The 11,111-nt window shown below is 37.7% G+C and overlaps 1 pseudogene; it reads left to right on the top strand.

Moving 5' to 3' along the window:
- Positions 1–430: 430 nt before the first annotated feature.
- On the top strand, positions 431–10,878 carry LOC120188116 (annotated as a pseudogene).
- Positions 10,879–11,111: the final 233 nt, after the last annotated feature.

Raw genomic sequence — 11,111 nt, 5'->3', positions numbered from 1 at the left:
CTCCAGCCGTGACACACCTTTCTGGTAATTCTTAGATTTTTCGTTTGGATTTTTATCTTATTTGCAAAGCTATCTAATGCAGATTACAGGAAGAATCTGTTAAAATTGCTGATATATTTTATCCACAAGTCAGAAATTTAATAGCCACTGAATATTTATTCTATAAAATTTGTTTGAGATCTACCAGTTTAAGGAGCATTTTCAGGGGTTTAAGAATTCTGGGTTTTTTTAGGGTACTTCTTAAACCTCAAACAAGGCACTATGTTACTGCTTGTATAGTTGTATTAGCTATGCTGATTACTTTTTTCTTTTTCTTTTTTTTTTTCACCAACCAGAAATAGGTTTCAATAAAATGAGGAAGGAAGATTGCCTCAACCAGATTTCTGAAAAACATTTATTTTGCCATGAAGAATCTAGCTGAAACTTTGAGCAAGGAGTAACCAGAATGAACAAAGGCCAAGAACCATCACTGGTCCGTGCTGGGATGAAGGAGAATCAGATATTTCCAGCAAATTGTATAGACACAAGATGCTTGTTGGGGTTTGCTCAAGAATCTCAAGCTGATGAAGTAATTGCATGTTCGGATTCCTCAAGTTCCGTTGAAGTAAATGGAACCCTAAATAACTTGAAGGCGGTTTCAGTTGGCAGTGAGTGCATTTCAGGTGATACCAACGGGCCTCGGCAGTGTCACCTGAACCCAACTGCACTTGGCTATGTTTTTCCTGCAGATCTATCGGCTCTTGCAAATGCATCTTCAAGTGCAGCATCAGAGGAAATTACCAGACACCATACCGAATGTAGCTCTGTCGGACTCATGCCTGTAAAATTTTCAGCTCAAGAGAAAATATGGATTGGTGACATTTACATGCCAAGAGAACATCAAAGTAAGAATTAAGTTCAAGACTTTTTGTTCACTTAAGTGTTCTATTTATTTGCAATCACAGCATCTAGTTGTTGTGTGAGAGAGTTAAAATTAGTATTAGATATAAAATATGAAACCGAGATAAAAAAAATAACAATGGAAGTCTAGCAAGATGAATGGTAATGGAAATGTTAGACTAGCAACCATCCCCCTTCCATTTTCCTGCACTGGATGTTTTATCATCATTTCTTCAAGTTGCTTAAAACTAAAACTGGAATGCACACAATACATGTAACTTATAGGACAAACAATTTTCTTCTACAGAACTTCTGCACTAAATGTCTCATTTGTTATAGCAAAGTTCAAAATTCAGTCATTTAATCACATAAATGAGGTTAAACTTACATTGTTTACAGATGGAATTCCTCCTATGAATCCATATGATTATGACTTTGATCTGCCTGCTGCTGGGGCAAGGGGAGCATTCCCTCAGACGAGCATCTCCGACTTTGCCCCAATCACACCAGAAAAGGCCACAAGAGCAGAAATGAAACAAGTTTCAGCAATGGGAAATTTATACATAGAGATCAGAACTGAGAAGAACGATGAGCAAGCAAATGAACTGGTTGATGTGGATGGAGTTCACAGCAGTAAAGAGCTCCACACTCCTGTTTTAGGGTCATCCCTGACAACTACTCCAAGCAAGGAAAATCAGAATCCTGAACATGGAGTTGGCCATCTTGCTGAACTAGAAACTGCAACCCCACAACCAAAACAAAGGAAGAGAAAGTACATGCCCAAGGTAATTACTGAGGGAAAACCTAGAAAGCCTAGAATGCCAACTCCAAAGCCCGGTGGTCCTGAATATGTACGAAAAAATACAGTAGAAAATGACACATCAATCTTCCCAAGAGAAGCAAATGCAGAGAAACCAACAGGGAAGAGGAAGTATGTGCGAAGAAAGGGACTCAACAAAGACTCCACGGTTCCAACACAAGAAGAAAGTGGAAAGGGGACTACTCATCCAGAAACACTCGAGCATAATAAAAAATCATGCAGGAGGGCCTTAGATTTTGACACAGAAGGGCAAGAAAGAGATGAAACCTCTGCTAGCAAGCCAGCCTGCAATATAAATTCAAGTTCAGGGACAGAAAACCTGTGGAAAGAAGGAAGTCAATCGAAGCCAATGATTCAGCTTTGTGGCAGAATTGAAGTGGCGGCAGAAAAGACACAACAGGCATTGACTTTGAAAGTAACCAATCTGTAAATCAAAAGCCGAAAGATCACTTATCTTTTCCTGAAGATCGAGCACCAATCACACCACTTATAACCAAGAATGCTCCATCCCATAGAAACGAAACACTCATCCCCAGAAGTTCAATAATGGGAAAGGAAAAGGTAAAGCCACTGCACATGATGGACTAAAAGTAATCGAACAAACTGCATTGGAATACAATGCTCAGTTGACAGCAAGAAGCCCAATTGACACTGAGTGCAGAAGCAGCTTTGCACTGGAGGGAGGACAAGCTAACAAGTCGGCAGATACTCAACAAGCAGACACCACTGCCTTAAATTCATATGGGAGTCAATACAACAATTTTTCCGCGTACCAGATGATTCTAGGGATGCAATTACCAAAAATTCAGAGGAGAAAGAGAACTGAGAAAGGACAAAATTTGGCCACATCCAGTGCATCATCATTCATCACTGCTGCAAAAAATCTAGCTCCTGCAGAAGTATGTCTGGCGGTTAAGGATGAACTAAATACCCATGGTGCGGTTTCAACAAAATTTAAAGCAGGAAGGAACTTTTCTCTGAATGAATTCCAAACTTTTAATTGCAGCATGGCTCCAAATCAAACAAAGGGTACAAAGAAAAAGAGAACAAGAGGAACCACAGGGATTCAAGATCTAACTTCAATAATTGCACAATGTAAAAGCCGAGAATCCTGCAGCAGTCAGTCACCTGTGATTATGGCCTACGAGAAGTTGGAAACACAAGCAGACCACATACAAGCATAGAACCACTTGTCACAGAAATGCAGCGAAAACAGGAAAAAACAAATCAAACAAGAAGAGAAACTGCCTTGTAAATTCAGCATGCTGTAGTACGAGTGAAACAAAAATGCAGGAGAAACTTGCCTTACCTAGTCGAAACCAAATTTCTGCCGAACTTTTAGGTATTTCAATAAAGTACTAACTCCATCTCTTCAAGCAACTTTTAGTTTTGAGTACTTTGCCCCATCTGCCAAGCCTTTTAACTCATAATCAACTTGATGCAGGTTGCTCTCCAGAAGAAGTATGGAAACAATATTTTTCTGTTGATGCACTTCTTGAACAGTTCAACCGGTTGGACATCAATAGGGAAGGTAGCGCAATGGCATATCAAGAGCAGAATGCACTTGTCCCTTACGCTATCAGATACCAAGAGCACAATGCACTTGTCCCTTATACTATCAGATACCAAGAGCACAATGCACTTGTTGTTCATAGAGATGGAACCATTGTACCATTTGGCCCTACTAGAAAAAGACGCCCACGGCCTAAGGTTGACCTGGATGAAGAAACAAATAGAGTTTGGAAGCTTCTCTTAGAAATATCAATAGTGAAGGTATTGATGGAACTGATGAAGAGAAGGCAAAATGGTGGGAGGAAGAAAGGAGAGTATTCAGTGGACGTGCAGACTCATTATTGCACGCATGCACCTTGTACAAGGTGACAGTTTTCTAATATTTTCCTTGATAGCACTCTAGAGAAAAAGTTTTACAAGCATTTGCTAAAACATTTAATTAGATAGATTATTTTAATGAATACTGGTGTTTATCATGCTGTGAAATGAGATTCCAGTAAATATTATTGCTATAAAAGACACTATTAACTTTTCTATCCTACTTATCAATGCCGGTATAAATAGAAAGAGAAGGATTATACTCTATATTGAGGTGATCAGAAAAAAGGAATTGAAGGGGAAAAGGGGAACATTTCTCTATAAAAACAAATTGCAAAAAATGTTTCTGTATAACAGAAAAGTTTGATAAGATCTGCCACGGCATTTATCTCAGTTAACTTCTTTCATGTTCATGTATTAGAATTTAGAAGGCATTATCACACTTTCTTGAAGTATTATCTTTGTTTTCTTCATGAGTATGATACCATTTCTGCAGGGGATAGACGCTTCTCTCCATGGAAAGGATCAGTCCTGGACTCTGTGATTGGAGTCTTTCTTACTCAGAATGTCTCTGACCATCTTTCTAGGTAAGCTAAAGGCCCTAAGAAATTTAATGACCCAAACAGTGAAGAGAAATATTTTAATTTTAGTTCAACCTTTGCCAGTTCTGCATTCATGTCTCTTGCTGCTCGTTTTCCTCTCAAATCAAAAAGTAAATACAAATTGTATCATGAAGAGGGAACAAGCTTAGTAAATGGAGTACAGTTCTATATCTTGGAGCCAGAAGACAGTCCAGCAATTCAACCAGTTGGTGACCAAAGTTCGAGGACTGTTGATGGGTATGAAGATTCTGAAGAAAAAGAGGTTGTCAACAGCAAGGAACTGTCTGGAAGTAGTACTGCTACTGTAAGCTCAATAAATGATCCAAAGGGCAAGTTGTTGAACTCTTCTGGAAGTGGTTTGAGTACATATTGCGACTCCACTTTAAACAGAATGAACATGCAAACTATCAGGGGAAAAAGTGAATGTTCCAAAGGAGACGAAGAGACGAATGATGTTGTCCTCTCATCTCAAAATTCCGTGGTTTCATCTGAAAACTCTGTTGACTTTTCATTGGTTCAAACTGCTGAAAGAACAGGATCATGTTCAGAGAGCAACTCTGAAGGGGGTGATCATACTAAGCAGCCAATGTTTGACACCTTGAATAGCTCTACTTTTGTACAGCTTTTACAGATGGTTGGATCTACCAGGTCGCATGAAGCTTACGGTCATCAAAACATGTTTACTAATGAAATCTCAAAGGTCAAAACAAGCCAATCCCAGAATCACCAGGGAGAAAACGGTGACAACTCAGAAGGTCCTAAAAGCTTGAATGGGGAAGACCTTATGACATCAGCTAATTATCATCCGTATCATATTCTAAACTCAGAAGTAAGAGAAATTGGACACTTTGAGACATTCAAAGAAGAAAAAAGATTGTCTGAGGCTTCTAAGACAAAAGATGAAAACATGATAGAAAGACAACGTCCCTTAACAGAAGAATGCATATCAAACAATGGATCTAAAGGATAAAACTGTGTGTATGCAGGTGACCCAACAATCTTCCTTTGAAAATAATCAATCAAGCAACAACATTCAAGAAGATGAGATGACAGTTTTCCACTGTCAAAAGGGGCCACTTCGCGACACTATAAATCTTGTTGAATCATCGGCCGATGCACAAAACAAAGAAAGTTGAGGCATGTAAATATGTCAAAACATTCAGAAGAAACCTCAGATATTACAGAAAGCACTACTACATTTGATAATGAAAGAACCCCACAACAGAAAATGCAAGAGTCAAACTTGTATGCACATGACTCTTCATCTAATAAGGAGCTCAATTTGATGGTTGGAGGCTTAAAATCAGAAGGCGGAAAGGTCAAGAAAGAGAAAAAAGAGGATTTTGACTGGGATAGCTTAAGAAAACAGGCAGAAGCAAATGGAAGGAAAAGTGAAAGAGCAGAGAAAACCATGGACTCACTAGACTGGGAAGCAGTGAGATGTGCAGAAGTTAACGAGGTAGCAGAGACAATTAAGGAACGAGGGATGAATAATGTGCTTGCTCAGCGAATAAAGGTAAAACTATAACATTGTAAGGTGAATTACCAAATTTACCAGTAAGTTAAATGCATGACAGCTTATTGTAAATGAGTTCACACAGGATTTCCTCAACCGACTGGTTAGAGATCATGGAAGCATTGACCTGGAGTGGTTGAGGGATGTTCCGCCAGACAAAGCAAAGTAAGCCAAAGGAAGCAAAAGAGTACCTAAATGCATTCGCAGGACCATTTTTGACATGTATCGTTTTAGTATGCTGCATGCATATCTAAATCGAAGAACATCTCATCTCAAGTTCTCAACATTTTACATGTTTTTAACAAAATGGAAATCTGCATAAACATTTTTTTCTTTATAGAGAATACCTGCTAAGTATAAGAGGACTGGGGCTAAAAAGTGTAGAGTGTGTGCGACTTCTGACACTTCACCATCTCGCTTTTCCAGTAAGTTAATCAACTGTGTAAATAACCGTGGCAGAAAAAAAACATAATTCAACATCCATACTTGCTGAGCAGGTTGACACAAATGTTGGACGCATAGCAGTAAGATTGGGATGGGTCCCCCTTCAACCACTGCCAGAGTCCCTTCAATTGCATCTCCTAGAGCTGTGAGTATTATGAATTATCAAGCAACAAATTCAGAAACAACCAATACACTTTACAAGAAAGCTGCTAATTGTTCTGCCTAATTAGGTACCCCATCCTGGAATCCATTCAAAAATATCTATGGCCCCGACTATGCAAACTGGATCAAAGAACATTGTAAAGCACCACTTCACTTTATTACTAGACTCAAAAAATGCATTTTTCCCAAAAGCAAAACAAATCTCTAATCAGAGCTTCATGTTTGCTAACTTATTAAACTATCTACTGAACAGGTATGAGCTACATTATCAGATGATCACATTTGGAAAGGTGTGCTGTATATGTGCTTAAAGTGAAGAAATTTACTTCCTTTGCTGACCAGCAACAATCTAAGTCTGACAACAAATACATTCTCTGAGATTAATGCAGGTTTTCTGTACAAAAGGCAAACCGAACTGCAATGCATGTCCAATGAGAGGAGAATGCAGACATTTTGCCAGTGCATTTGCAAGGTTCGATTGTAAAAGATTCAACATCTGACTTTTTAAATGTAATTCAAGTGAAGCAGATCCTATTGTCTCAGTCTGCTAGCATCTAGAACAGTTTCTGTACTCATCCTAAAATTCATATTGAATATGCCCTAGGAAGCCAAATATTCAACTGAACATACGAATAAATCAAGATATGAAGTTATCTTACAGAGATAAGAATTTGACAAGCAGCGGTTCCATGAATAGGAAAATTGTCAAACTATTTGTTTCCTTTAGCATGTTCTGCTGACGAAATAATGGCAATTATGAAATCACCATACATAGATAAGGTTTAACATGAAGATGCCCTTGGATAAGCAGTACTTCCATCACTAGGGCTATCATCAACCTATTTATTTAATTATTTGCGTTAAGCATGCTCTGCTGATAAGCTAATAGAGAATATCAGTGACTATTTAGAGAACCCCAAATTCATTCGCCCAGGGGGGGAGACAAATTGACTAACCCATATAAAATATTAATGCAGTGCGAGGCTTGCTCTGCCAGGGCCTGAGGAGAAAAGCATTGTCAGTGCTACCAAAAACGGAACACCTGACCAAAATCCAGCAGTGATCATTGATCAACTGGCTCTGCTCTTACCGCAGCCAAATGAACTATCAGATAGGAACTGTCAGTCTGAAGCAAACCAACCGTTACAAACAGTATCTGGGGTTAATGAATGCAACCCTATCATTGAAGAGCCAGCAAGTCCAGAACCTGAGTGCACACAAGTAGCAGAAAATGACATTGAGGACATGTTCTCTGAAGACCCTGATGAAATTCCTACAATCAAGCTCAACATGGAAGAGTTCACCCAAACTTTGCAGAATTATATGCAAAATAACATGGAACTTCAAGAAGGGGATATGTCAAAGGCTTTAGTTGTTTTAACAGCAGAAGCTGCATCTATTCCCACGCCCAAACTTAAGAATGTCAACCGGCTAAGGACAGAGCACCAAGTGTAAGTAGGCACTTTCCATATCTATGAAGTGTTGGAAACATAAACCAAAGTTAACTATTTTATGAAAAATGCTATTACTATTACTAGTTTTAGATGATTGCTCAGAATTGAACTTAAAATATAATCATAAAAGTTTCAAGTATCTCTTAAACTATTTTTAAAAATTCAAAATGTTTAAAATTACAATATAGCCATCATACCTTTGTGTACTAATAGGAACCAATCTATGAGTATAGTGAAATTTGCTAAAGAAAGATAAGCAACCTTCAACAAAAGAGACGTTCTGCCAAAAATGGTACCAGAAATATTGTCATTTCATACTAATCGTTTTTCCCCCTCCCTGCTCCTTGAACCCATCCTATCCTACAGCTATGAACTTCCAGATTCACACCCTCTTCTAAACGAGGTTAGTTGTTTCTGACGATGTACTCAAAAAGGGTATTTTCCATATTTCTATAACAAGTTTTCTTATATGAGTTGCTTATGGTGAACTTACAGTTGGATAAACGAGAACCTGATGACCCGTGCAAGTACCTTCTTGCCATCTGGTCTCCAGGTATGGACATCATTTAATAACATGGTATAATAAACTTCTTTAGACCCCTAGAGATGACATAATATTTGCTTACACCAGGTGAAACAGCAAACTCCATTCAAATGCCTGAAAGAAGGTGCAATGCCCAAGAGCATGGCAAATTGTGTGAAGAGGAGACATGTTTCTCTTGCAACAGTATTCGGGAAGCAGAATCACAGATTGTCCGAGGAACACTTTTGGTAAGAAAATAGATTTGATAAATAGTATGAAGAAAATAACTATTCTGTTCAGGATCTTAATTCAGAATATCATATGCAAACCTATATGATAAAACATCATAAACAGATACCATGTCGAACAGCAATGAGAGGGAGCTTTCCCCTAAATGGCACATACTTCCAAGTTAATGAGGTAAGTTGACCATTCTGGTTGAACCAGTTCCTTCAAGCTTTATAGTTGTTTTCTTCTTTATTAAGGGAATAATGAAGATGAAAAATAATATTCCTATGAAGGTATTTGCCGACAATGATTCTAGTCTGAACCCAATTGCCGTTCCAAGGGAATGGCTATGGAACCTGCCGAGGAGAATGGTCTGCTTTGGGACCTCCATACCTTCAATATTTAAAGGTTAGAAGATTTCAATAGAAGATTGTGCTGATAAATGTAGCAAGATCAAAAACTGACTATGTTTTCTGATAACCAGGCTTAACAACAGAGGGAATTCAACACTGCTTCTGGAAAGGTGAGAATTATCAAAAATTGTAACTTTATGTAGTGCTGTTTGCATTGATTTGAATAGCTACCCGTAAATAAACTTCATCCTACTTTAGGTGTACATAAAACTTTCAAGCTTCAAAACATTTTAGTAACATCAACCTCTCAAAATCTTTTGAATTCCCAATTCCAGGAGCACCAAAGACACAGGAATAGCCTTGAGTTCTAGATCAAAAGCATGTCCATGTTTTCGTTTAGCTGTAGAAAAGAAAAGCATACCATGACCTTCTACTTTTTATTGCATCACGAAGAAATCATTATGATTATAGCATCACTTTGGGCTTGACAGAACTTGCCAAGGGCATGTGTTCTAAGTTGAATTCAATTCCCTAAGAAATTTTTCTCTAATTTAAGGAATCAGACCCCACTGCCAAGGACTTCTTCATAGAAATAAAGCCCTAAAAGATATTTGAAAAGTGGATAAAGCACTTTCCAGTCACCCCCTGTACTAAAATCTAGATTTAGGAACAGTTACGCAAACACACATTAGTACCCAATTTTCCACGCAAAATGATATTGTTATAGTTGGGCTAGCATCGTCGCTCCATCAAAAGTCAAAACATAGTTCGTTGCCTGTTATCCATATAAAGATCTCCGGCGAACACTCATTGTTGAAAAACTAAAAAAAAGAAAGACAAAGTGGTCTTCAATTAATCCCTGTTACCACTTATTAAAATCTAGATCTAGAAACTGCCACATAAATAGTACCAAATTTTCTAGGCACGGCAATGTTGCTATATATTGGACTTATAGCATCTTCAAACTCCATCAATGTTCATTGCCTATTGTCCATATAAAAATCTCAAATGAACACTGGGATTATATGAATCATGCAATTGTAGTTCTCTTTCAATTTTTGAACCAAAATGGATATTAAACTGACTCAAACAACCCTATTCGTATATCTTATCTGGCGTAGAGATTATTGTGGCTCAGAATTCTAACAAAAGACGGGAGATAGGAATTCACACAAACCAATCAACCTTGTTTATATTGCATTTACAACCAGCTAGTCCCTTCCTTTATCCTCCTCAAATAAGAATTTAATCCCTTTGGTATTTTTCACAATCCACAAAACTCAGGACATCCTTTGAATTACCAACTCATAAATTAGCTTAGCAATTAGCAATGACAAAATAGTTATCAATAATTAACAAACTGGCTCACCAACTTTTATCCTGAAACATTCTCCTTGGACCTCCAACTATCATTTTTTTGTGAAAGCCTATGACATTAGCGCTGTCAGACAGCATAAACTCAATCTTTTGATTAAACAAACCCACAAGCATTAGCTAAATAATCTCAAGCATAGCCAAAATTGAATACCTGCCCTAACCTGTTCTATTATTCTAAATTTTTTACAAGAGATAGCAATAAAATATTCTGTCAAAACTCTCCTTTTTTAACAGAAACGCCTAGTTTTTCAATTCCTGAACAATTAGCAAATGATCAATCATTTCTAATAGAATCCAAGTCATTTAACGAATTCTTCATTTTTTTAATAATGTTTACATTGCAGGATATGTTTGTGTACGGGGATTTGACCAGAAATCACGAGCACCCCGTCCCCTAATGGCTAGATTACATTTCCCAGCCAGCAGATTGGTCAAAGGAAAAGGTAAGGGTGCTGGAGAAGATGGGTAAATGATAGCAGTCATAAGATCCATACAAGTCGAATTGACCAAATAACCATGTATGAAGAAGTGGAATTGCAATTTACAACACTGACTTGGCTTGTAGGGAAATGTGAAATTCCTTGTATAACCTATAATGAAAAGGCATGTAGACTGTATACTGTTTAAAAAGGTTGTAATTATTTAGTTTCATGCTCAAATTTTGAGAAATTTTTCGGAAATCAGCTGCAGTAAACTTTGTCATATGCTACTTGATAAAGCTTTTCTACAGATAACAAGAATTAAAGCATATGTACTGGGCCACCTTCAATCAACTAAGTATACAGAGAAACACAGTATTGTTTACCTTAGGTCCTTAAGAAGTAATAAACGGTTAAAAAAATGACTGGTTTTTTAATGGACGGTTCACAAAGCTTAGGCGATTGACATGTGGTAAAAACAGGGATGAAGTATGAACTAAGCAA

The sequence above is a fragment of the Hibiscus syriacus genome, unplaced genomic scaffold (genome assembly GCF_006381635.1).
Source record: "Hibiscus syriacus cultivar Baekdansim isolate YM2019G1 unplaced genomic scaffold, ASM638163v2 tig00116938_pilon, whole genome shotgun sequence".
Taxonomy (NCBI): domain Eukaryota; kingdom Viridiplantae; phylum Streptophyta; class Magnoliopsida; order Malvales; family Malvaceae; genus Hibiscus; species Hibiscus syriacus.
The sequence above is the reverse complement of the archived record's forward strand: the minus strand, read 5'-3'. Positions and strand labels throughout refer to the sequence as shown.